General features: G+C 37.4%; 1 pseudogene; it reads right to left on the reverse strand.

Moving 5' to 3' along the window:
- Positions 1 to 1,820: 1,820 nt before the first annotated feature.
- Positions 1,821 to 18,844, reverse strand: LOC122020238 (annotated as a pseudogene).
- Positions 18,845 to 26,636: the final 7,792 nt, after the last annotated feature.

Below are 26,636 nucleotides of genomic sequence, written 5' to 3' on the forward strand. Positions count from 1 at the left end.
ATAGACTATGCTGATACATAATGGGAAATTAAAATAGATAAAGAACTCTATCAACTAAGGATACGTTTGGTTGGAGATTATCTTTGATAACTTTGGTTATCCATCTAAGATTATCAACGAAAATAATATTTGATTTAGGTAATCGATGATTCCCAAGTAATATTCCATGTTCAACACGTCAGCAAAAGGAGCATGCAACTCGAAATTAGAAAATCTCGAAAAATTGAGATTTTTCTTGATTTCGATATTAACAAATTTTTTTATCCAAAATACCCTCAGATAAGAGAGAAAAATATGACAAAAAAAGGAAAGCTTAAAGAAAAAAATAAAAATATAAAAAATAAAATAAAATAAAATAAAAAATAAAATAAAATATAAAAAAACATAAAAAATAAAAAAAATAGACAAACATTAAAAATTGGAAAAATAAAAAAATTAAAACAACATTAAAAATAGAAAAAACATTAAAAAAATTATAAAAAATGTAAAAAATAAAAAAAACATTAAAAAATAAAAAATAGAAAAAATGTTTAAAAAATAAAAAAATAACAAATAGAAAAAATGTAAAAAAATAAAAAATAGAAAAAAAGTAAAATAAAAAACATAAAAAAGAATACAAAAATAAAAAATTAAAAAACATAAAAAAAAATACAAAAATAAAAAAATATAAAAAATTTAAAAAATTTAAAAAATTAAAAAAATATATTTAAAAAACATAAAGTTTAAATAATAATAATAATAACAATATGTATGATTAATTTTGTAATTGAGGATAATATAGTAAAATATTAAACTAGTTTATTCATTAAAATCTTCAAAAAAATAAATTTTTGTTTCATTACCTAAGTTGAACCAAATAACATTTGATTATGTTTTATTCCCATAACCTTGAGTTCAAGTTATACATGATAACTTGAATCCAACGCACCCTAATTGTTAAAGCTAAGAGTAGATAAAGCTGAAGCGATTTTGACTAAATTTGGAATGTCAGCCAAGTTAATTTAGCTAAACTGCTAGGACTTGGAAGGAGGTGGAGTTGAACTGGTCGATGTTGTTCAGCCAAAGTGGGTGAAGATTGGGAGGAGTCGACTTTAGCTTTGAGATTTGGTGTAAGAATTAGCTGCAAGGACAATTATGGGAAGAACGCCTATTGTAAATGCTATGCAGTTGAAGATGAGTGAATAAATCAAGATGGGGATGGACAATAAGTTCTTTATATTACCAAATCATCTAGGTGGATCCACCCTAACCATTTAGTGAACCTTGATTGTCGATCAATTTGATCGAACACATGATATTCCCCCATTTGTTACATCTTGCAAACATAAATTAGGCTTCTTTTACATGTGATTTACACGAAGATCAGTGAGAAATTTTACCTACGTAGGATCCGTTATGCTAACCGCTTTATCAAACATGAAAAATAAACCTGATCAGAGCTCCATGTCGTCGGCAACCAAATTGAAACCCCTAATTAAAAGTTATCCTTTGCACATCAATCCTGCACCTCAATCCTGATATATTGTTCATCAAAGAATTAGAGATGCCAGGACTTGTAAATCGCTATAAGCAAATTTAAAGTGATCTTAATTGACATGTTGATAAATCATAATTAACTCTAAATGATACCGTGATATTATTTGATGCCATAGTTGGAAGGAAAGTTAGAGATAAATTTACAAATGAATTAGAACTATGATCGGAATAAGAAACACTGTTTTCTCTTCAGCTAGAAAGTGAGGCTGTTCTGAAATCGATAAGTAGCAAAGAGAACATTTCATGCACAGTTTTAGATCCAAGAATAACAGAACAAAAATATGAAAGGAAGCAAATTTGAAGTGGTTTTATGGACAAATTAGCTCACTGAAGCAATAACTACAAAGATAGACAGTTCATGGTTTGTTTACTAAAAGGTTCTCATACCGTTCACTTGAAGCATGAACTTTTCAATATGCACTTTCAATCTTAGCTGATAAAGAGCTCCTTCGGTACCTGAAATTTTTTTCAGTTAGTCTTCTCTATTTTCTAGATTTAAATTGTCACTATGACCTAATTCCTTTACCAGTTTGACGTCAGTCTAGTGTTGAAACATTGCGTCATCACAACAATTTTGCAAATAAATGTACTGGTAGTTAACATTTTTGGTGTGCATTCCATGGATGAGATGCTTTGCTACTATTGAAAAACATTCTACATGAGTTTCAAAGTCTGAAGAAGATGAAAATTCCATCAAGGAAGAACAAATGGAGTTCATTTGTATTTACTTGTCCATAACAATTCAAATGTTTACTTTCGAAGTTAAAAACACCAGATTACTGAAGTTAAGTACACATGATCTCCTATAAATCATGATAATTAGATACCTATGAATGAAAAATCGAGGGGGCCAATAACCAACAAGTGAAAAATAATTCAAAGATGAATATTTCGAACCGATGCAATTAGTCAGTAATTGAAAGGAATACAAGAAATCAACATACTTAATGCAATATTCTTGTCTTACCCTTTATCTGAGTATCGAAGGCAATCCATGGATGAATAAATCGCTGGACATTGACCAGTGCCATCATCATCATAAGTTGTGCAAGCATGGCACTCAACGAGGCTGTAGTAAACAACTGAATATAGATGGGTCAACAGGAAGCAAATCTCTAACAGGAAAGAAACAAAAACAAGTTCCAGGGGCATGTCAATTCATGAGGCCAAAGATGCAAAACCAAACAAAAGAAAGTATTTTACGGGATAGTTGGGCAAGATAAACTCTAAAATTTCAAAGTTCACTATCTCAAAAAGTTGTGATAATTCACAAGCATAATTTACCTTAAAAAGTATGACTGCTTATTATGAAAGAGTACAGTTGGTCCACATGCAGCTGTGCATAGTTTCAACGATCAGATTTGCTATTTTTTATTATTAGATGATGGATGCAAGATTGTCGAACAAAGGGAAAAGGATAAAGCTGACTTCCAGTAGCATGTACTTTTTTTACAAGGACAATCAAAAGACATCCTTCAACTAATATTTTGAGAAATAAGATTTGAATTTTAAGTTGTCAAGGTTACCTGATTGACACCATATAAGATAGATTGTGAAGACCTTGAGGTGAATTCATTGTTTTAACAAAAAATTACTAAATTGTAGATCTATCACATTTTAATTTTACCAAAAAAATATGATCTATCAAATCTATTATATAACTTCCATTTTGTCTGTTTATTTACCATTGAATAGAAGATCGGTTACCTGATAAAATAATACTTATTTTCCACTCAGCATGCAACTAAAAAATAAATCATTGCATTGGCAATGGATGAGTACCTCCCAATGCACAAACCTTCACCTTCGATGACAATTCTCCCTCGATGACAATTTCCTGTCTCCTTTCTGAGCCACTGTTGCGGAACACCCACTAAGAGAGGTCGTCACCCCACAACTTTTGAGAATGGAGGAAGAGTGGGTGGTTGTGTGAGGTTAGCTCGCTGAATTAACAACCACTGTGATGGTTAGCTGAGGTTTCCACTAAAGGCCAGCCATCACAGTTAAGGAGGAACGTGATCAAAGAGAGAGGTCAGTGATGGAAAAGAAGAAAATAGAGGAAAGAAAGGATCAAAATAAGAAAGAAAAGAAAAGGAAAAAGGAGGAGAGAGAGAGGAAACAGAAAATGAAGGGAGAAGAAGGAAAGAATAGTAGGAAAAAGAAAGGAGAAGAAGAAAGACTTTTGAATTTGATTTGAAGCTATAGACAATGATTTGGGAAGGAAACTGTAGTAAGCAAATAGATAGAGAAGAAGCAAAGAAAGAGGAAAGACAGGAAGAAGAAATGGGTTGTAGAAAAACAAAAGAGAAGGGAGAAGATTATAGAAGCAGGGAGGTTGTAGATAGTAAGAGAGCTAGACTTGTAAAAGGCATTCAGGTTGTTGGAAATGAAGAGAAAAGAAAAGGAAGATTTAGAAAGATGAAAAAGAAATAGAGGAAAGGAGTCGAGGCTCATTGGAATCTAGAGGAAGAGAGGGAAGGACAAATGGATAGAGAACTGTACCATGCTTTGCTTTAAAAGGGTAAGACAATGGTTGTTCACCCATAGTATAAGCATCCTTCTTAATCTTAGAGTCATCTGGATACCTAGGTTTTTGCTTGTTCTGTTATATATTTTATTTGATTATAAAATTTGTCTTGTAGCACATGATTGGATAGGAATTAGTGATCAAATGGAAACATTTTAGAAATTCAAAGAGACCAAAGTAGCACTTATCACTTCTAAATTATTTGTATAATTGTTGTCTGTATTTTAAATGAGAACAATATGAGATAATAGATAATTGAAAATATTGTATACATTTCTGTTAATTGTTATATTGAAATTCAACTTGAAAACTCATGTGATTGATTTAGTCGTCTTAAGGTGGCGGCTATCATTGAACCGTCAATATAGATTATAAATTTTTATGTCCACAAGGTATGTTATCATGGATATTGTGAATGGGGAACTAATTGGGGTAGCAGTCTAAACCTAAGATGATAACGACATTTCATTTGGTCCCCTCGGATGGATCTAGTGGCAACACCGACTCATGCTCTACTTAGAGTGTGACAGATTTAATATATCAGAGTGTAGATGGAGTTTATGATTGAATACTATTTCTGCTTGTTTAGTTAAAGATAAGTGAAGTTGCAATATCTTGATAAATAAATAGTTTAACTAGATACTGATGATTTAATAAAAGATGAGTTAATTGCTCGATTGAATGTTTAACTATAGCAAATTGCCAATTGAAGTTCAAACAACACTACTAGTTAAATATGATATTTAAGTATAATCATCAAATCTTATTCACTATTCAAATGGGTTTATATCTGTGACCAAGATATTAGCATTTTAGTGTCCAAGGCATGGTGATTGCTTTGATCCTAGACACAATAGTGTAATTATTGTGTATGACCCTTTATATGTACATATGTATGTATAAGACCTTCAATCTTAATTTGTATAAACTTGATAAGTTGATCTCTGTACATATAATAATTATAAACCAGACTTGTTAGATTATAAGTTTTATATGATGAAAACATCCTAATTCTCATTCTTTGTGATATTTCTTTATGATTATTATGCTTCTACTTGAATTGTGCTAGTGTTTCAAACTAATAAGATCATAATTTAAATTAACTGATAAATTTTGCTTGTTAGTCAGTGAACTTCTGTGTTAAAACAAAGTTTAGTTATAATTGCATCAAAATTGAAAGAAAACTAAAATGTAATCTTAATTATATTTAGTTAAGTTTATTGTGGTATCCACATCTCATTAAGACGTTATTATAAAATTCATTGATGTGGATAGTTGTCTTTTGATATAACTATTATTAGTTGATATTTTGAGTGTGAAATAATAACAATGGAGACTCTACAGTGGATTTCTAGTACATATTAGAAGCCATAAAAAAGTGATGGCAGTGTTAGATGAAGTTTAACTTTTGACTACATGTAAAGTGCATTAAGCTTTTAACTATGAAGTTCATGGTGCCATCCCCAAACTAAAGTAAGATATTACATTTTACATCGACTATTGGAAAGTCATATTGCAATTAGTAAATCAATGAAGTTTGTTCAATAACTCAATGTTAATTAATTAATCATTAACTCATTAACATAAATACTTTGTTTATGTAGTTAGCATCACTTTAGAGTTGATCTTTTCATACTGTAATCTTTTTCATAGTTGGCAGTACACATTATAAAAATCGTTTTCTCACCGATTGTAAATACTAATGCTGCTATACATATTCTTTCCTACTTCTTTGCATGTAGACTTATTTTATAATCGATTAGGTGGGTTACATGCCTTATTTCAGAAAGAAAAATACCAAGAAACTTCCTTTCTCAAATTCCTTTTCAAGTTTTGGAGGAAAGTAAAAAAAAAAATATTACTTCCTCGTAATCTATCAAGCTAAATGTCTGACATAGATACAAATTCATATAAATAAAGTTTAATGTTAAAAACGAATATAATACCTTGATGTTAATTTGTTCCTGTTTATGCAACTTCGCCTTTAGGGGTTGATATCAATTGCATACTTCCACCCAGGGTATGAAATGTCGTTCCATGCCGCCCGGCACGGACGGTTTTTACCGTTCCGCCGGGCAGCCGAAACTAGCATGAGAGGCGTCCCTGTCTCAGCGGCGCCGGAGGAGATGCGGGACGTCGGGATGGCTCCGGCGGCGTCCCGTGATGCCTTCGGCAACAAAGGCATCGCGCACGACGCCTTCTGTGGCGCCGAAAGCGTCCGACAGGGTTGCTAGACGCTTCCGGCGACCCTTCCGGCGTCGCTAGAGGCGTCCGGCGACGCTTCCAGCGCTGCCGGGCGCCCCTCGCAGGATCGCCCGCGATGATCACGGGCGATCTCGCGTACGCGGGTTTTTTTTCCTTTTTTAATAATTATTTATTTTATTTAATTAATTTAAACAATTCTTAAGGAGGATGTGCGATATTTCAAAGAGGCTTTTATAAACCCTAATTAAATTATCCTAATAAAATATATTAAAAATATATTTAAAATTAAATTAAATTAAATAAATTTTATTAATTAATATTTTGGAAAAAATAATGTTTTAAATTTTATTTTAAAATTTAAAAAAATATATAATAATTCTTATTTATATTCTAATATATTTTTTATTATTTAAAATTTCATTTAAATTTTTTAAAAATTATAAAAAATTAAAAAATTCTAATAAATTATATTTATATTTTGATATTTTTTTTTATTTTTTAAAAATTGTTTACTTGATATTTTTGTACTAGTTAAAATATATATTATTTAATTAATAATTAATTAAATGAATAAATAGTTAATTTATATAATTATTATTAATATAAAGTAATATCTTGTATTAATTTATATACTTATTATTATTATTATTATTATTATTATTATTATTATAGATACTTTCATTTTAATTTGAATTATTGATATATCAATTCTATTTAAATAAAATTATTTTTAATTATTTTTTCTAACAATATTAAATTATTCAATAATTGAGAACTTATAATAAATCAATATTGACCTTATTTTTATATACACAATAAACATATTTATCTTATAATTACTATAGATAAATAAAAAATACTGAAACTGTATCAACACGAGATACTGAAACCATATCGTTCCAGTCTGAGACCGAAACCTCGACACGGGTCGAAATTTTAAACCTTCTTCCACCTGTAGTGTGTGATATTTGTAGTCATCTTGTTGGGGCTCAATCAAAGTCCCACGTTGGAAAGATTTGGTAAAGATCATAGGGTTAAAAGGATGGATGATATCTCTATTGGTATGAAGCCTTTTGGGGAGAGCCAAGAGCAAAACCATGAGGGCCTAGGCTTAAAGTAGATAATATCATATCATTGTGGAGATATGTTGACATCCTTTGGGCACAATAAATGGTATCAGAGCGATGGTCCAAACCAGATGCCATGTGGGGTGGCCTTGAACGAAGTTGAGGGTGGGCCCGGAGTAGGTCAGGGTGATCAGATGCTTGCAAGGATACCCGGAGCAGGTCAGGATGACTGAATGCTCGCGGGGAGGCTCAAAGTTGGTCAGGGTGGTCGGATGTTCGCGGGGAGCTCGGAGTAGGTCAAGGTGACCAGATGCTTGCGGGGAGGCCTGGAGCAGGTCGGGGTGACCAGATGCTCGCGAATAGGCCTGAAGCAAGTCAAGATTAACTGGATCCAGCTGCTTACAGGGAGGCCCAGAATAGGTCAAGATGACTGAATGCTCACGGGGGGACCAAACTATGAGAGTAATTGTGGTCCTTCGTTTGAGGAGAAGATTGTTGGGGTTCAATCAAAGTCCCACATTGGAAAGATTTGGTAAAGATCATGGGGTTAAAAGGATGGATGATATCTCCATTGGTATGAGGTCTTTTGGGGAGAGCCCAAGAGCAAAGGCACGAGGGCCTAGACCTAAAGTGGATAATATCATGTCATTGTGGAGATATGTTGACATCTTTTGGGCACAACACATCTTGCTAAAACAACCTAATCAAGAGTTAATTGGTATAGCCATAGATTCCACTAGATATAGTACCAGAGTTGCGCGTCTTCTTTAAGTAATTCTAAATTCTAATCTTGAGACTTGGTAAAAGTCAAAGATTCAACTAGATACAAGGGTTGTGTACCTTTTCTAATTGAGTAATTGAAGTTCTATTGGAAAACTAAAGTTACAAATTAAAAGTTGCTTTTCCACATTTTGCCACATAATTTTCATCCTCTCTTTCAAACAAATCACTTTACCAATGTTATGGTTTTAGTCGTTATTGAGTGCAAATGGAGCTTGCAGAGCTTGATAGAGTCAAGTTGTTTGAATGATTTGTACTCAATAGCTCAGAAGTCTGTAACATAATGAGATGAATTTTGAAGCAAGGCAAAAGATGGAAAGGAGCAAGCTTAGTGAGTTTGGTGTATTTGGGGGACCATAGGTACGCACAACACAAAGTGGTTGTTGGCCTAATAGCTTGATTGCTTGTACCGACGTAAACTTGGTAAGCCAAGTGAGAAGGAGGGCACATTAGAGAAAGCTTGGATAATTTAGTGTATCTAAGGTAATGAAGGCTTGAAGTGAGGTGAACTCTAAGACAAACCGATAGGAGATAGACCCAACAGGTGAGTGGTGAAAGAGGACATGGTCAAAACGGTTGAGAATACAATCAAAATCTCACGTTAATCTTGTTGGATTTCTAGGTTAATCGAATTAGATCTTAAAGTTATTAGATTAAAAGGTTTTATTTGGGTTTTTCAAATAAACCAAAACCAAATGAAGCTCACATTATTAGATAATATCTTAGTAGATAAGATTTGACCACGTTATTAGATAAGACTTGGCCACATTTTATTTTAGTCTTATTAGATAAGATATGGCCACGTTTTATAAAGTCTTGTTAGATAAGACTTGGTGGTTGCGAACACGTCTTATCTGATAAGAAAACCCTAAAAGTTAGGGTTCTATCTAAACTTATATATATATGCATGGTAGCTAGTACTATGGGTAATATATCGTGATTCTCTAATTGTGCTCATGAGACAGGCAGCAATTGTGCTCGTGTGGATACCACTAGAGGCGTGAACATACTAATCGTGCTGAGATTAGTCATTAGAGGACTGATTTCAACATGATTAACAAGCTTTGAAGAATGTAATATTTCTATTCGAGCATGTCGATTGAAAGGATCCAATCAACTTGAAGCATAAGTCAGTCCTTGGAAGAAATTCCCAATCAACTACTCAATTAGTCGTTGGCTACACAATTAGTACTATTGTTTAAGCCGTTAATTTGAGGCTTTCCTCTCGACTACAAGCATACAAAATAGAGTCATTAGAGGACTTTCTATAAAAGCTTTTCAAGAGCTTTGGGCTAGCATGGTTCCATGGAAATGAACTTAAAACTCCTAAACTCCTTCATACAAGTGTCTACACTACTCAAAGGTCTTGAAGGACTTGGACATGGTTAAAGGCATCAACTCAAGCTTTTGGTAATTTTTTTTTTTGCTTATGTTACATTTCATCATTTATATTTAAGAGGAGAGTTGTATTGAAAACACAACTTAGGAGGCATTGTAAGAGGGTTATCTCATTACTTCTCATGAAGGGACTCGATTATTGAAATCTTTATAGGATCTCATTGATGAGTGATATGTCATGGATTAGAAGCAGGATATGGTTTTATTTGTATTCTTATATTTCTGATATGCATAGATTGTATACACTTATTTAGCATGTTTTGACGCACATTCACATACTTTGTACATGTTTTGTCTACGTATTTTCGTACTTCCAGCTTTCCTTTTAGCATATTTACTCTTTTTGTTCGGAGATCTGCTTTTGTGCATTTTCTGTACACAGGAGTCGAATTTGGTGAATGTTTCGTGTTCAAGGCCAAATCTGCAAGCGAAGCAAAGGAGGAAGGCACCATTCTTGTACCTCACACGACCCTGCCATTGGGGATTGCCCAGGCTGTGTGTGGATCACTGCCCGTGTTTTGCAACAGGAAAGGAAGTGGTCATGGCCGTGTGAACCTCACACGACCGTGCCAAGATGAGAAACCAGAGGAAGCCAGGCCGTGTACACTACACGGCCGTGCAAGCCTTCCAGAGCCGAAGAATGCCCTGGCCGTGTGCTACACACGGCCCGTGCGACAATTCCAGAGGCCAAGAATCCCCTGGTCGTGTGCTTCACGTGGCCCGTGCAGGAGCTCCAGAGCGGGAGGTAGTGCAGGCCGTGTGGATCTACACGGCCGTGCAAGGAGTGCAGTGGCAGAGCCAGACGTGGCCGTGTCTCACACACGGCCGTGTGAGACTGGCAGAGAGGGGAGTGAGCCAGGTCGTGTCTCACACACAGCCAGGTCCTGGGGCCGTGTGACGCCCGATTTTCCCCCTCTATATAAAGATTTCTTCTTCATTTCAAAGGAAATCTTCGCCCTTTTGGGGGGAATTCAAGATTTGGGCGTTCCTCCACCTTCTTGGAGGGATTTCCGACGATCAAGGGCGGATCTTCAACGCTTCGACTCCGGGAGAACAAGGGTTGGATTCGAAGACGGTTCTTCATCGTAAATAAGCTTTTCTTCCCTTTCTTTCTTGGATTTGGGGATCAAGATGTTTGTCTTTTCCTATTCTTTGGGATTCTTTCCTTGTTCCATGGATTAGATCTCTTGTTCTAGGATGGAGGGAGTATTTGTAATGGAGATTTGATGTAAACTCTTGTGGATTTGCCAAGATTCCTATTTCTATGATTTTGCCCCGTTTAGTATCTATTCTTTCTTGTGTGGATTGTTGTGATTAGGGCTTAATTACCATGCTTGATTGAATGTTTGAATATCTTGTGGATCTTGTATGGATTGCTTCTCATTCGATTTTCTGAGGGACGTTCGTGACAGGAACATGCCCGTGTAAGGACATTTGAGAGATAATCTTGAGAGAGAAATTAGGTATTTCAAGAGGGTAGGATAGATTGGATGTATTTGTTGGAACCCAAAGGTTGTTTTCGTGTGATCAACAAGTTAAGTTAGGTCCTGTCTGTTTCTAACTTTGTGTCTAAGTGTGCAGGAGCTTAGGAGCACAGGTATTCGAGCGGAAGACGCAGCTAGCGAGAAGGACGACACGCAGTGCGTCCAAGGGACGAGGTGCTGTGGAAGAGTACACCGGCAGACGAGAAGGAAGCGTGCGGTGGTTCCGAGGGACGAAAGCCGGAGCGAAAGATTGCTCGGAGAGCAAGAGACGCAGCTAGCGAGAAGATCGGCACGGGGTGCGACCGAGGGACGAAAACTGCAGATGAGTACGCCGGTGGACGAGAAGGAAACACGCGGCGATTCCGAGGGACGAGAAGTCGGAGGGAAGCCTGCTCGAGAAGACCGGAAGTTGGGTTCAGGTGAGCCCTTTTCCGGATGGCAGAAATCACCCAAGTGAGCGGATCCGGAGTAGAAGACCCGGACCGAGGCAGACCGAACCGGAGCAAAGGTCCCGACGGAGAAAAGTCAACATCTGTTGACTTGGGGGTCCGGGGCGCCCGGAACAGTCCGGGGCACCCGGACCAGCCCGGGGCGCCCGGACCGTGAAGTTTGACCAGATCGAGTCAATCTCGATCTGAACGTTGGGGGATAAAGTTTTACCCCCCCAAGGCGCCCGGAACCCTTCCGCCCCGACCAAGGCTATAAATATAGCCTTGGTCTAGAAGCTCTATAACGAACTCCAAGTAATTAATTTCAACGCTTGTGTACTCTAGAGTTGTAGTTGAGCTTCTATTTCTGCGCGTCAATGTTGTAAGAGGCTTCTCCGCCTGAAGGAGTATTCTAGTACTTTCAACTTCCTTGGATTAACAACCACATCGGTTGTAACCAAGTAAATATCTTGTGCCTCGTTCTTTATGTTTTTAATTTACTGCTTTGCTTTATTTATGCAAGTGTTAACTTAAAGAGTTCGAGGAAGGGTTGTTTGTTTTTGTGTTTACAGGGCTATCCAACAACCCCCTCCTAGCCGGCCGCAACGGTCCTACAAGTGGTATCAGAGCCGAGACGCCTCAGAAGAACTAACCGCCGACTGAAGCTACAAATCGATGGCCAGAACTAATGTCTACCCACCTGCATTCGAGGGGGAGTTTGCTGTTTGGAAACAAAAAATGGAGGTATATTTAAATTTAGATTTTGGTATTTCTTTAATATTGAAATCTGGTTTCAAAGCACCAAAGACAACGAATGGAGAAGAACTCGATAAACACCTCTGGAACGAGAAGCAACGTAACAAGTATATGGCAAACGGTCGGGCAGAATTTCATCTTCTAACCGTAATACTAGATGAAGATCTCGACAGAATCGGAGAATACAAAAGCGCAAAAGAACTTTGGGAAAAGTTCTTGAAGATTAATGAAGAATCAGAAGAAGTCGAAACTGAGACCAAGGAAATTGCCGACACAACAATCATAGTGGAAGACCCACCTGAAGATGAAGAAAGCTCATCCGAGATGAGCATCGAGAAAGGGGGAGAGTCTCCAGAAGAAAGCAATTCAATAGGGGGAGAACCAACGACCGACGAGGTAAGTAAGGTATGGCCTCTACCTTCTGAACAATTGATTAAAACAATTGAAAAGTTGCCTAAAAATTTTTGCGAATTAGAAATTGAATCGTTGAAAAAGTTTTTCGGATTAAGAAATCTACTGTCAAAAGAATGATCAAAAGATTTTTGCAAATCAGAATTTTTGTTTTCAAAAAATTCTTGTGAATTACAAAATATTTTGTCGAATGAATTCTGCAAATTAGAAAATATTTTTCTGAAAGAATTTTACAAAGTAAAGACATTGCCGAAAGAATTTTTACAAATTATATTGTCGAAAAATTTTATTAAGTTAGAATTTATACTATCAAAATATTTTTGCGAATTAGGAATTCAAAAAACAATAGAAAATGACATGTTACAATTTGTACAAATTTTTACATGTTCAAATTTTCTTGCTTCAAATTTAAGAAATTATGATAAATTAAAATGGAAATTTAAAACTTTCTGATAAAAGCATTAGAATAAATAAATAAATAAATGCATAGAAATTTTTTTTAATGTTATCAATTTTCTTAAATTTTTTTGCATAAAGTTTTAGGCTTAGAAAGATTTTTTCTTGATGACGAAAACTTAAAAATTTTTCAAAAGTTATTTTTGACTTAGAAATTTCTCCTTGACTTGAAAATATTTTTCAGAAAATCATTGAAATAGATTTTTATAATTTTTCTAAGTGTCAACCCTTAGATTTTTCTTGCAACCTCAATTTTTTATGTGATCAAAGGGGGAGAAGAAAAAGTATAAGTCTAGGGGGAGTTAGAAAGGGAGGTAGGAGGTAGAAAATTAGAAAATTGAAAATTGAAATTTTTTTAAATTTTAATTTTTTCTATCTTGTTGCACGTTATTGCAATATAAATTATTTAATTTTCATGTCTATTTTGACCCTAGCTTAACTTGGGTTGATCACATCAAAAAGGGGGAGATTGTTGGAACCCCAAGGTTGTTTTCGTGTGATCAACAAGTTAAGTTAGATCCTGTCTGTTTCTAATCTTTTGTCTAAGTGTGCAGGAGTTTAGGAGCACAGGTACTCGAGCGGAAGACGCAGCTAGCAAGAAGGACGGTACGCGGTGCGTTCGAGGGACGAGGTGCTGCACAAGAGTACACCGGCGGACGAGAAGGAAGCGTGCGGTGGTTCCGAGGGACGAAAGCCGGAGCGATAGATTGCTCGGGGAGCAAGAGACGCAGCTAGCGAGAAGGTCGGCACGAGGTGCGACCGAGGGACGAAGACTGCAGATGAGTACGTTGGTGGACAAGAAGGAAACACGCGGCGATTCCAAGGGACGAGAAGCCGGAGGGAAACCTGCTCGAGAAGGCCGGAAGTTGGGTTCGGGTGAGCCCTTTTCCGGATGGCAGAAATCACCCAAGTGAGCGGATCCGGAGTAAAAGACCCGGACCGAACCGGAGCAAATATCCCGACAGAGAAAAGTCAACATCTGTTGACTTGGGGGTCCGAGGCGCCCGGAACAGTCCGAGGCGCCCGGACCAGCCCGGGGCGCCCGGAACCCTTCCGAGCGCCCGGACCGTGAAGTTTGACTAGATCGAGTCAATCTCGATCTAAACGTTGGGGGATAAAGTTTTATGCCCCCAGGGCGCCCGAAGCCCTTCCAGGCGCCCCGGCCAAGGCTATAAATATAGTCTTGGTCCAGAAGCTCTATAACGAACTCCAAGTAATTAATTTCAACGCTTGTGTACTCTAGAGTTGTAGTTGAGCTTCTGTTTCTGCGCGTCAACGTTGTAAGAGGCTTCTCCGCCTGAAGGAGTATTCTAGTACTTTCAACTTCCTTGGATTAACAACCACATCGGTTGTAACCAAGTAAATATCTTATGTCTCGTTCTTTATGTTTTTAATTTACTGCTTTGCTTTATTTATGCAAGTGTTAGCTTAAAGAGTTCGAGGAAGGGTTGTTTGTTTTTGTGTTTACAGGGTTATCCAACAACCCCCTCCTAGTCGGCCGCAACGGTCCTACAATATTAAATCTTTATATCTTAATGAGGTTGAGAAGTAGTGGATTTCTATGTTGATTTTCCAAGGGACGCACGTGACAGGCAAGCCCGTGTAAGGACAACATAGGGTTCATTCCTAATTGATCGCATTTAGATATATTTCAGTCCTAGACCGGTTGTCTATTGCAAGAGGGAACCGGCAACCTTCTACAAATGACGGACAATTGAGGAATACAATTTGGTAGATCATTACATTGAATAACATTACAAAGAAGCCAAAACTCCTAGAACATACCTTTATCATTGCCCTTATTCTTGTCTCTTATTCTTTTATTTCTTTGTTTACATTTCATAGTCATACTTAGCTCCTTGAAAACCAATTGATTAGTTATTTAGCTAATTCGTATTGAGACATCTTTAGTGCTTATTCCAGTCCCTGTGGATACGATATATTTTATTATTATTTACGACGTTTTCGTACACTTGCGGAGGTCAACAATTTCCACTACATATTTGACATGAACAACCATACACACACAAGCACCTCATGCAATACAAACAAATTTGATTGTCTTTGTATCTCGCAAGAAAGTTTTAATTTTTAGGCTCCATCAATTCACCCTTCCCTTCTTGCCGATGAGCACCACATTCACACAATCCTACAAACGAGAGAGAGAGAAGCGAGCCTTTTCAAGGCTAATTGTGGTTTCAATCAAAGGCCAATGGTAGCTAGCTAAGGAGCTCTATCCTTTGTAATAAAAGAAAGAGCAAATATTGTGAATAAGAAAAAAAAAAAGAGAGAGAGAGAAATGAGGATGAGCACAAATAGAAGGAAGGGAAAGTAAAAAAGAAAAAGAAAATAAAAGGAAAAGAAAGAATGAAGAAAAGAGAAAAATGGAGAAGAAGAAAAAATTAGAAGGAAGAAAATGGAAAGAATACGAAGAAAGGCAGAAGGAGAGACTGCTGGTTGTGGGATTTAATTAGAAGTTATAGACAGCAATTCTTATCTACAAGGTCAGAGTTGAAATATTGAAAAAAGCTTGAAATAACTAGTGTTAAGGTGGAGGCTATCATCTATTAGTCCCATTCAAAGTATTTGCTTTTTATCTAGATTTAAATCACCAGAGTTGAATACTATAATTATAGCCCTTTACACTAAGGTCAATTATGGTTGTAGTCTAACCCTAAGATGATATTCAACTGATTAATTCAAATTGAGTTATGGTTTATTATGCCACTGGTTTGATTTGTGTGAAATAATATAGTTGAATAGTTTTTATTAGTATTGTTGAGTTTTGTCTGAGTATGTATTATTGTGCTACTTTGGTTTTTATTTGGGTGTTACTCATTATGTGGCTTTTATAAATTTATATATAAGTGTGATGTATCTGAATAAAGTACTGACCCCCCCTTATGCTATGGTATAATTTATCTTGTGATATATTCATTATACAATTTGACTAATCATGCTTCAACCTATTCATATTGTTACTACTGTTTTATATATCTATATGTTGCTCATGTAGGGTATATTGGTGTCTGCTCATGCAACTATCTTGAAGGGTGACAAGTTAATAACCCCATTCCCTCTTAAGAGTTGTTAAAAGCCTTGTTCTCACATGGCAAGATTTCTACTCATCGTCCCACTTTTTTCAACATCATCACAATTTAACATTTGGTCTGACAATCAATATTAAGATTTTCAATTTTACGAGCTCCATAATACAAGGACAAAAATTGTAACAAATTGCATAGCAAATACAGATAAGGGAAAATTTTAATATTATTATTTTGATAATATTAGTAATCAATGCATTTCATAATCAAAATTTTTACTAACATTCATTTCATATTTGAAGCATGAAGTGGCCATCCGTTCGTCTATGCTCAAAGTAATTCAATTAGTAAAGAATGTCATTAATCAATATCCATCTTTCCATAGAAGATCAAATTAACAGAATAAATAAACAAAGCATCATTTCAAATTTTTTTTTTTTTCTTATAGAACAACTGAATCCTGAAAAAGTTGTTGCTTTGTGACTAAAGTCACAGGTTCGAATCCTGGAAATAGCCTCTTGCAAAAAGCAAGGTAAGGCTGCGTACAATGGATCCTTCTCTGGAACCCCGCATAGCGGGAGTTTCGTGCACCAGGCTGCCTTTTTTATAGAACAACTGAATAAGGCACTCACAACAGATATATCGTTGAACAAGATAAAACTCAACTTACAGAACTAGATTTAAATGACTCAATAAGCTGCATGCCCAAATATCTGGCTCTGCCTCTAGACCTGCACGCTGACATCAAAAAGTCATTAGAGTTGGAATCTGATACCGGAGAAGACACTATTTGCATGAACTAAAACATAGCAAGTATACCGGAATTATGAATATGCAAATGAAGATTGCAGACTAAGGAAAAGGCAGAGGGAAGAACCAATCAGCCAGTTCTATGGTGACTGAATAACCCCTGTGTCATTGCTCTTCTTAATACAAATCGAAGTCACGCAGACGAAATAAACCAACTAATCAACAAACATAGAATATTTGCTACTCTCACTGGCTAAACATTGCATGTTTCATTCTGTTTGATCATCAGATCTAGGTTGAGGTCCTCTAGAGCCTATTTTGACTCGCACAAATCGTCGCTGGCAGAGAAGGCCTGCTGCTGCTGGCGGTTGCAAAATTGCTCGCTCTCACCAGAACCAGCTGCACCACTTATATGCCCAATTTGCGAGTAGAACTGGTTCAAGGTCTGTGGGTTGATCATTCCAACATGCCCCTCCTGGGAGAGGCCGAGCTCTAACCCGGGCACCTGCTGCCCATGCGCGGTTAGCATCGACACAAAGCTCATTGTGCTCATGTCATTGCCAGTCAAATCCAAGCCATGCACCCCCGATTTCTGTACGAATCCGCTCATCGAAGAGCCATTGCTGCTGGCCGCAGTCCCAAGTCTGGAACTTGACTCCGCCGCCGGCGGTGGCCCAGAGTGGAACAGTCCGGATTGGAGGACACCATGAGGCAGCAGCAACCCTGGAAGGGGGGGCCGGGCAAAGTTAGCAGACCCCAACATGGTCCAAGGGGCGGCCGCAGCTCCCTGTCCTAATTCATCGAGCTTGGGGTGGATCCTTGTAGCGGCCGTGGGGGCGGCAGGGCGGGAGATAGAACCGGCGGAGGCGAGTGCGGAGGCCGGGATTGTACCTGTGCCGGTGGAAGCGATAATGGAGGGCTCCGCCTGCTGGAGGAGCCACTGTATAGTCTCCCCGTCGGACTTGTGCCCTAATTCTCTGGTAAGCTGGAAGATCCGAGCGGCGCAGAGAGCGGGCATCCGGACCCTTCTCCCCCGGCCCTCGACCTTGGTGTGCCGGTCCTTGTTGGAGCTCCGCTTCGGCGCAAGTTGCTTCCTTTGGCCATCCTTCTCCGCCGCCACCGCGGCGGAAGGCAAAAGATCCCTGCTTTCTGGATCGCCTCACCCGTCGGGGGCAGGCCCAGGGCTTGCTGGAACTTGATGACCTCCTCATGCCGCTCCGATGACTCCATGCCAACACGGATAGACAAGAAGGGAAGAGCTGAGACTTCGAAGGCGAGAAGAAATCCCCAGAGAATAAGGAAGCTGACACCAAACAATCAAGCACAGATTAAGATTTAAAATAAAAAAAAGAATCCCAGCTTTCCAGGTTTCTGCACCGCCCTCTCCTTCCTCTCCCCTCTGCCTTCTTCCTCTTCTCTACTTGAAAACCGACAGCGCTGCGCTGCAAGCGATGGGCTTTAATAGGGATTTGGCTGCACGCATTCCATGCTGCTGCAGCCGGCAGATAAAAGGAAAGGCCATAAATGATAACCAGGGAAGGGAATATAATAGTTTCTGTGTTCGGCAATGGAGTTTTGGAAATCAAGATCGCGATTTGCAGAGATTTAGAGTCTGCCTTAAATTCACGACTGTCCTTTCTGTGGGAGTTTGTGCTCATCTTGTTAGGTTGGGGCACGAGACCACAGACTGTGAGACTGGTTGCCATCTGACTCCACTCCTGAAGCTGACAAAGTTAGAAAACAAAAAAAGGCTTGCCCTTTTTACCTTTCGCCATTGCCATTACCATTACCATTGCCATTGCCAAGGCCAAATGGCCAATGCCAGCCATTATGACTCTCAGCAGGCAGCATTTTCCTTCACTGGCAAGGCAATACAGTCAGATGCTCAGGGTGTGTCTCACAGCCTATCCACACTTGGCATCTGGCGCCGCTTGAAGATGTCCTTCCTTCCTCCTTCTTCCTTCTTCCTTCTTCCTTCAATCTGAATCGTTTTCCGTTTGGCTTTGAACAAGGTTTAAATGAGAAAAAAAAATGTATTTGTGTTTTAGCGGCTTGAATCCAACAACAATACAACATGAGCTATGAAAATATACATCCAACTTGTCTTTTTCTTCTTTTTAAAAGTGCGTTTCAGGAATTTTAGTGAAATAATATAAGTGTTTTATTTTCTATGACTTTAAGTTAGAGTTTGAAGTAGGGATATGAATTTAAATTTGAGGTGGATAATATAGATACTCAACTTGTAACAAATTTGATTTTGGAGTTTAAAAGAAGGGTTGTAATGAGAAAATATAGGAAGTCTTATAATGGGAAGTTCATCAAAAATATACATCCTACTTCATAAATGTTAAGTTAGGAGTTTATAATGAGTTTGGTGGAACTTGTTTTTATTTGTACCCGCTAAGATTTTCGAGTGATGTGACGGTTCATAGAAGGCACAATGTGACGTCCAACATAGTAAGTGGGACGTCAATCAAAGTCAAGGTCGATGAAGGAAGATGTGTCACTCGGGTGATGACCAAGTCGATCGGGAACAGGCACTCATTCACCTGGGCCACCCTTACGATTTCTGAGCCTTCCCAAGTACGTATAGTCACTGCTTGGGCAACCCTCCAAGTGACTACTCAAGTACCCTTTATAGGTCTTAACAAACAGTGTCACAACTTAGGTACATAACCGCTCAGGTGTATGAACTACCGAGTTATTACTCGAAAGGAACATTTTAGCGGGCATTGGGACAAAATATATTATTAAATGCCTAATATCACTCATATTAAATGTCTATCATATATATATAAATGCATGGAAAATAGGAATCGTCAAGGGAAGTAAACTAATAGTTTACTTTAGTAAAGATGATCTCATTGATGAGGTTGCATTAAAAGTTAGAGGAAGATAAAATAAAAATTCCTTGTAATTAATAAGTCAATTATCAATTTATTAACTCCCTTGTATTAAATATAGCCTCATTACATGAGGAGGAAAGTGAAAAGTTCAAGAGAAATGTATAAAAGGATAGTATTAAGAAGAGAAAAAGGGAGATCCGAAATTGGAATACTAGGTCTACTCCTTGTGTCTTCTTCTTCCTCTCCACCTTTACTTATTTACACATCACTGCAGTCGTGTCAACTCTCTTACCAGCAAACCGATGAGTTGTTCTTCAACTTCTCGGAGCAGGATCAAATTAGCGTCGTCTGTGGGAATCCATTTACCTGAACCGAGACTCATGGGAGACACCGGCAATGTTACTCTAACGCAAGCGGAGTTAGCGAAGATTATATCAGATGTTGTGAAAGATGCCTTAGAGCATCTGATCAAATTGGCACCGTCTGTGGGAATCCATTTACCTAAACCGAGACTCATGGGAGACACCGACAATGTTACTCTAACACAAGAGGAGTTAGCGAAGATTATATCAGATGCTGTGAAAGATGCCTTAGAGCAAGATCAAGTAAACCAAGTACGACAACAGCAAGCAAGTCAAGAGCAACCACCACCAACGACAATATGGCAAGAGTGTCGTATTTGATAGCATGAAACAAACACAAAATTTGAACTTGTAATTAACTCACAATGATCTCCCAAGAAGAAATCGAAGAAATCGTAGGCGAAGATGCTACTACTGTCAGAAGCGTGATCACGGATGAAACCGGAAAGCTCTTCAAGTTTCACGAGCCAAATCCCTCTCGACAAAAGTTCCCTTTGCCCACCGTCGCTCCACTGCGCACACACTGATCACCGTCGCACCACCCTATCTTTTGATTGTTCTTGGACGCCAATTTATATAGGAAGTAAGCATTGGTTATAAACTGATGCTTTGATGACACTCAATGGGAGAAGATTGTTAGTTGCTACTCGGAATATCGTCCTAGTTCCCTGTACAAAAATTTGTACAAGCATAGAACTATCCTAGCTACCCATGTGCTCTACTAAAGTTAATTTGGATTGCAAACGATGCTTAACATTATTAATCTAAATTTTCCCTTTAGAAGTTAAACTTGGATTGGGAACGAAACTTAACATTCTTACTCCAAGTTCAACCGATGTGATCTTCCTAAGTTAAACCACATTACAGAAGTTATCAAATATCTATTTCTAAATCGGCTTCAAGGTTAAACATGGCGAGGCACTAGGCCTTCTTGGGTATGGGATCATCCACCACTTCCTAGACAAAGCCTCATAGAGAAATTGGATATTTAACTTCTTACAGTAAACTAGATTTAACTATAGAGATCTCAATAGAAACACATTATCGAAACATGAAATCGAAAAATAAAATTGATAACAAAAATGATAACTTAAAACTGATAACCTCTTGTATTTGGTTTTACAAGATCTATACAAAAGGATGAACTAGTCATGATGCGGAAACTAATAACTAGTTATACCTTTTGTAGCTTATAGACCTCTTGATCTTCTATTGTATTCCTCTCTTTCTCTTGAATGTCGTGTGGGCGACGATCTTCCAAGAGGTTGTCCACCCAAGCTTCTTCCAAAGCTTCCAAGATCCGGCCACCAACTATCCTCCAAGGGATGTTAGACAAGAGAGCTTCCTTCTCTTCTTCTTCTCCTTCAAGCAACCGGCCACCAAGAGATCATCACCAATTGATGTCGCCGGCCTCCAAGAGAGAAAACAAAAGGAGACAAGAGAAAGAGCAAGGGTCGGCTACCAAGGAAGAATAGAGAGGAATAGAAGATGTATTCTAGGGTGAGGCACCCCTTCTTTCTCTTTTATATTCCTTGGTCTTGGTAAAAAAGGAAAGTTTTGTAACAAAAAATAAAACTTCCTTTCTTATCATAGCATGGTCGGCCACAGGCTTGTTCTCCAAGCAAGGAAAGATTTTAAACAAAAAATTAAAATCTCTCTTTTAAAATCCCTTATGTGGATAGTTATAAAAGGAATGTTTTATAAATTAAAATCTCTCTTTTAAATCCTTTTATGAATATCTATAAAAGATAAGATTTAAAATAAAACATGGTTTCAAAAATGAAAGTTTTATAACAAAAATTAAAATCTTTCTTTCACATTATAGATAACTACAAATAAGGAAAGATTTCAAATCTCTCTTTTATTCCTTTGTAGAAAGCTATAAAAGGAAAAATTTTAAAATTTAAAACTCTCTTTTAAAACCAATATAAAAGGAAAGTTTTTAACAAAATAAAAACTCCCTTTTATTTCCTTTTATGACCAATCTAAAAAGGAAAGTTTTATATTAAAATCATCCTTTTAAATCCTTTTTATGGATCTCTATAAAAGGAAAGATTTTACAAAAAATAAAACTTCCTTCTTCTTGTGTGTGGCCGACCCCTTGCTTGGGCACCAAGCAAGGCTTGACTTGCCCTAACTTGGGCTCCAAGCTTAGCTTGGTCGGCCCCTTGCTTGGTCTCCAAGCAAGGCTTGGTCGACCCTAGCTTGAGCCTTAAGAAGCAAGGCTTTGGGTGGATATAAGGCTTTATATAAGAGGCTACAATAGGGACCTAGAGGAGGAATTGGTTTTGGTCTCCCGATAAGCTTGAGCTTCCCGTGTTCACCCCGAACACCCAACTCAAGTTCATCAATAATAACTCATACCACTAAAGAGTTATTATTGCACTACTGCACCAATCCCATATTACAATATGGGCTCCTTCTTATTAGAGTGTGTTAGTCTCCCTGTGTTTAAGATATTGAATGTCCACTAATTAAATAAGTTACTGACAACTCACTTAATTAATATCTAGCTTTAAGAGTAGTACCACTCAACTTTATCGTCATGTCGGACTAAGTCCACCTGTAGGGTTTACATGATAATCCTTATGAACTCCTCAAGGGGACATCATCAACCTAGATTACTAGGACACAGTTTCATTCTATAATCAACAACACACCATATAAATAATATCATTTTCTAACTTATCGGGCCTATTGATTCAACGAGCTAAATCGCACACTTTGATAAATTAAAGAAATAAATATTAAATATACGTTCTTGTTATTATATCATGATTAAGAATACACTTCCATAATAACAGAGGTTTTGTTCTTTTATATAGTCAGTATAAAAAGAAACTACCTCAAATGGTCCTGCTCAATACACTCATAGTGTACTAGTGTAATTTATTAGTCAAGATAAACTAATACCTAATTACACTACAAGTACTCCAATGGTTTGTCCTATTCCATCTTGGTTGTGAGCAATTATTTATAATTTATAAGAAACTGATAACATGAACTTCTGTATGTCTCCTCACACCATGTTATCTACAATATAAATTAAACGGACAACTACACTTAGCATAAATGTAGACATTTGACCAATGTGATTCTTATTTCTAAATAAATGTTTATACAAAAGTTAGGCTTTTAGTATACATTCCAACAATCTCCCACTTATACTAAAAGACTATGCTGCCATATACCCTGCCATACATCTGATTTCCAACCCCTCAATATGTCCATCAAAAGCTCTTGCCTTAAGAGCATTAGTGAAAGGATCTTCCAGGTTATCATCTGATGCAATTTAGGTGACAACAACTTTTCCTCATTATACGATGTCTCGTATTGGTTGGTACTTGCGCTCTATATGTTTACTTGCCTTATGGGCTCGTGTTCCTTCGAGTTTGCTACTGCACCATTTATCATTACAATAAACTGTAATAATCTTGGGCATACCATGAATCACATCTAAGTCCATCATAAAATTTCTGAGCCATATAACTTCTATGGTTGCCTCAGAAGTTATCATATACTCAGCTTTCATAGTGGAGTCTAAAAAAGCACCTATACTTAACACTCCTCCATAGTTATGGCTTCACCTCCTAAAGTAAACACAAAAACCCCGAGGTTTACTTACTATTGTCCCTATCAGGTTGGAAATCTAAATCCATGTAACCCATAGGGAGCGAATCATCTGCCTTGTAAGCTAGCATATAATCTCTAGTCCTTCTCAGATAGTTTAATATATGTTTTACGGCAGCCCAGTGTCTCGATCCTGGATTACTTTGATATTTGCTGACCATGCCCACGGCAAAACAGATATCCAGTCTCGTGCATAACATAGCATACATTAGGCTTCCTACAGTTAAAGCATAAGGAACTGCCTTTATTTCTTCTATCTCTTTTGATGTCTTCGGAGACATCTCTTTAGATAAAGATACTCCATTCCCAAAAGGTAGAAAACCTTTCATGGAGTCTTGCATGCTAAAACGAGCTAGGATCGTATCGATATATGAAACTTGGGATAAGCACAACATTCTTTTCTTGCGATCCTTATTACTTTGATCCCAAGAATATGTTTGCATTCTCCCAAGTCCTTCATATCGAATTGCTTGGACAACTGTACCCTTACTTCTGACAACACTTTGATATTGTCGTCAACTATCAAAATGTCATCTACGTATAGTACAAGAAATATCACCACGTTTCCGTCACACTTCTTGTATACACAAGACTTATCCGGACACTGAATAAATCCATAAGATTGGATTACTTCATTAAACCAGATATTCCAAGATCTTGAAGCTTGCTTCAGTCCATAAATAGACCGATTAAGCTTACATACAAGATGCTCTTTGCCCTTTGCAATGAACCCCTCTGGTTGCTTCATATGGATGTTTTCTTCAAGACTTCCATTAAGGAAAGCTATCTTGACATCCATTTTCCAAACCTCATAATCCATATGAACAGCAATAGATAAAAGTATCCGGATAGACTTAAGCATAGCTACCAATGAAAAAGTTTCTTCATAATCGATTCCCTCTTTCTGAGTATACCCCTTCGCAACAAGCCTTGCTTTGAAGGTTTCTACCTTCCTGTCTATCCTTCTTTTCTTTTGTAGACCTATTCACACCCAATGGATTTTACACCATTTGGTGGTTCTACAAGCTCCCAGACTTTATTAGAATACATAGATTCTATTTCTGTATTCATTGCTCTTTGCCAAGATGCTTCATCTTTATCTTGGAGTGCTTCGTCATATGTCCGGGGATCGGGTTCATGTTCACAAGGAATCAAGTCCAAAGACTCTCCCAAAACATAAATCTTTCAGGTTGCCTAACAACCCTCCCACTACGACGAGGTACTATTTATAATTGTGCATCATTTGTGACATGTGTTGTAGTTTCTTGTGGTATCTCATCTTGTACTGTTGGTACTAGATTAGACGTGCCCTTTATTATTTCCTTAAGAACAATTTTACTCATGGACTTGTGGTTCATAACATAGTCCTCTTCTAAAAATCGGGCATTAGAGCTAACAATGATCTTCTGATTTTTAGGACTATAAACCTCCTTTCGTTTCTCTAGGATAACCCACAAACAAGTGAACTTCTGTCCAACTTATCAGTGTCTCCCTTCAACACATGTGCTGGACTACCCCAAATCCGAATATTCTTCAGACTAGGCTTATGCCCATTCTACAATTCTATGGGAGTAGAGGGTTCTGACTTTATAAGGTACTATGTTCATTGTCGTTTCCAGAGTATATCCCCAAAATGAATTTGGTAATTCTGAATAACTCATCATTGATCTAACCATTTCTATAAGAGTCCTATACATTCGTTCTGCCACACCATTCTGTTGGGGTGTACCAGGTGTAGATAGTTGGAATTGAATCCCGACTTCTGATAAGTAACTCCTAAACTCTCCTAAGAGGTACTTGCCACTACGATCACACCGTAGTGTCTTGATACTTTTACCATGACGTTTCTCCACATCAGCCTTGTATTCTTTGAACTTATTAAAGTACTCAGACTTGCGGTGCATCAAGTATAGGTATCCATATCTCAAATAGTCATCTATAAAAGAGACGAAATATTCGAAACTATCTCTTGCCTGGATAGTCATAGGTCCACACAAATCAGAATAATTCCAACACATCTTTGACTCTATACCCCTTAGTCTTAAAAGGCCTCTTGGTCATTTTTCCTTCTAAGTAAGCTCGCAGGTTGGAAAGTTTTCCACCACCAATGAACCCAAAAGTCCATTGGCTATTATCCATTGAATCCTACTCAAGTTAATATGAACTAGCCTTAGATGCCAAAGATATGATTGGTTCATTTCTGAAGGTTGCTTTCTCTTATTAGAATTAGAAGATATGTTACTTGTTGCATCGTGGGAGTTATTGGATTTAGAGTATATAAATTGCTAACCAATGTACCAGAACAGATAACTTCCCTATTTGCCTTGATAACACCTTTGTTATCAAAATAGACAGAATATCCATCCTTCTATAGTTTAGAAACTGAAATCAAGTTCTTTCTAAAACTTGGTACGTAAAGACAATTTCTCAAAATCCATGTTTTCTATCAGAAGATAAACATCTCCCACTGCAAAGCTACTACTATTGTAGCAGTGCCCATGTAGACGGTGTTTTCCCCTTCATATAGTTGTTGGGTTTCCTGGAACCCCTGCAATGAATTGCAGACATGATCAGTGGCTCCCGTATCTACACACCAGATACCGGTAAATAACACCACTAAACATGTTTCAACAACTAATGAATAAAATATACCTTTATTGTTCTCACCACTGAGAGGACAGCCCACCTTAATGTCCAAGTTTTGTTTCCAATCATTATAATTAGGACTAGTAAGTGAATTCTCTAACATCTAGGGGATTGAAAAATATTTGAAATCCTAAGAATCACAAAAATATTTGGGCAAGACCAACACCTCAAAATCCCCGTGAATTTTGTATGTCACGTTAGTGTGGACGTATACAAATTCAAACATTTGTAAGAGGAGATTTTATCCATTAATTTTATTGTCTTGGCAACCTATCTTTATGAGAAATAAAATTAATATTTGGTCTAT

Source organism: Zingiber officinale, chromosome 9A (assembly GCF_018446385.1).
Source record: "Zingiber officinale cultivar Zhangliang chromosome 9A, Zo_v1.1, whole genome shotgun sequence".
NCBI lineage: Eukaryota > Viridiplantae > Streptophyta > Magnoliopsida > Zingiberales > Zingiberaceae > Zingiber > Zingiber officinale.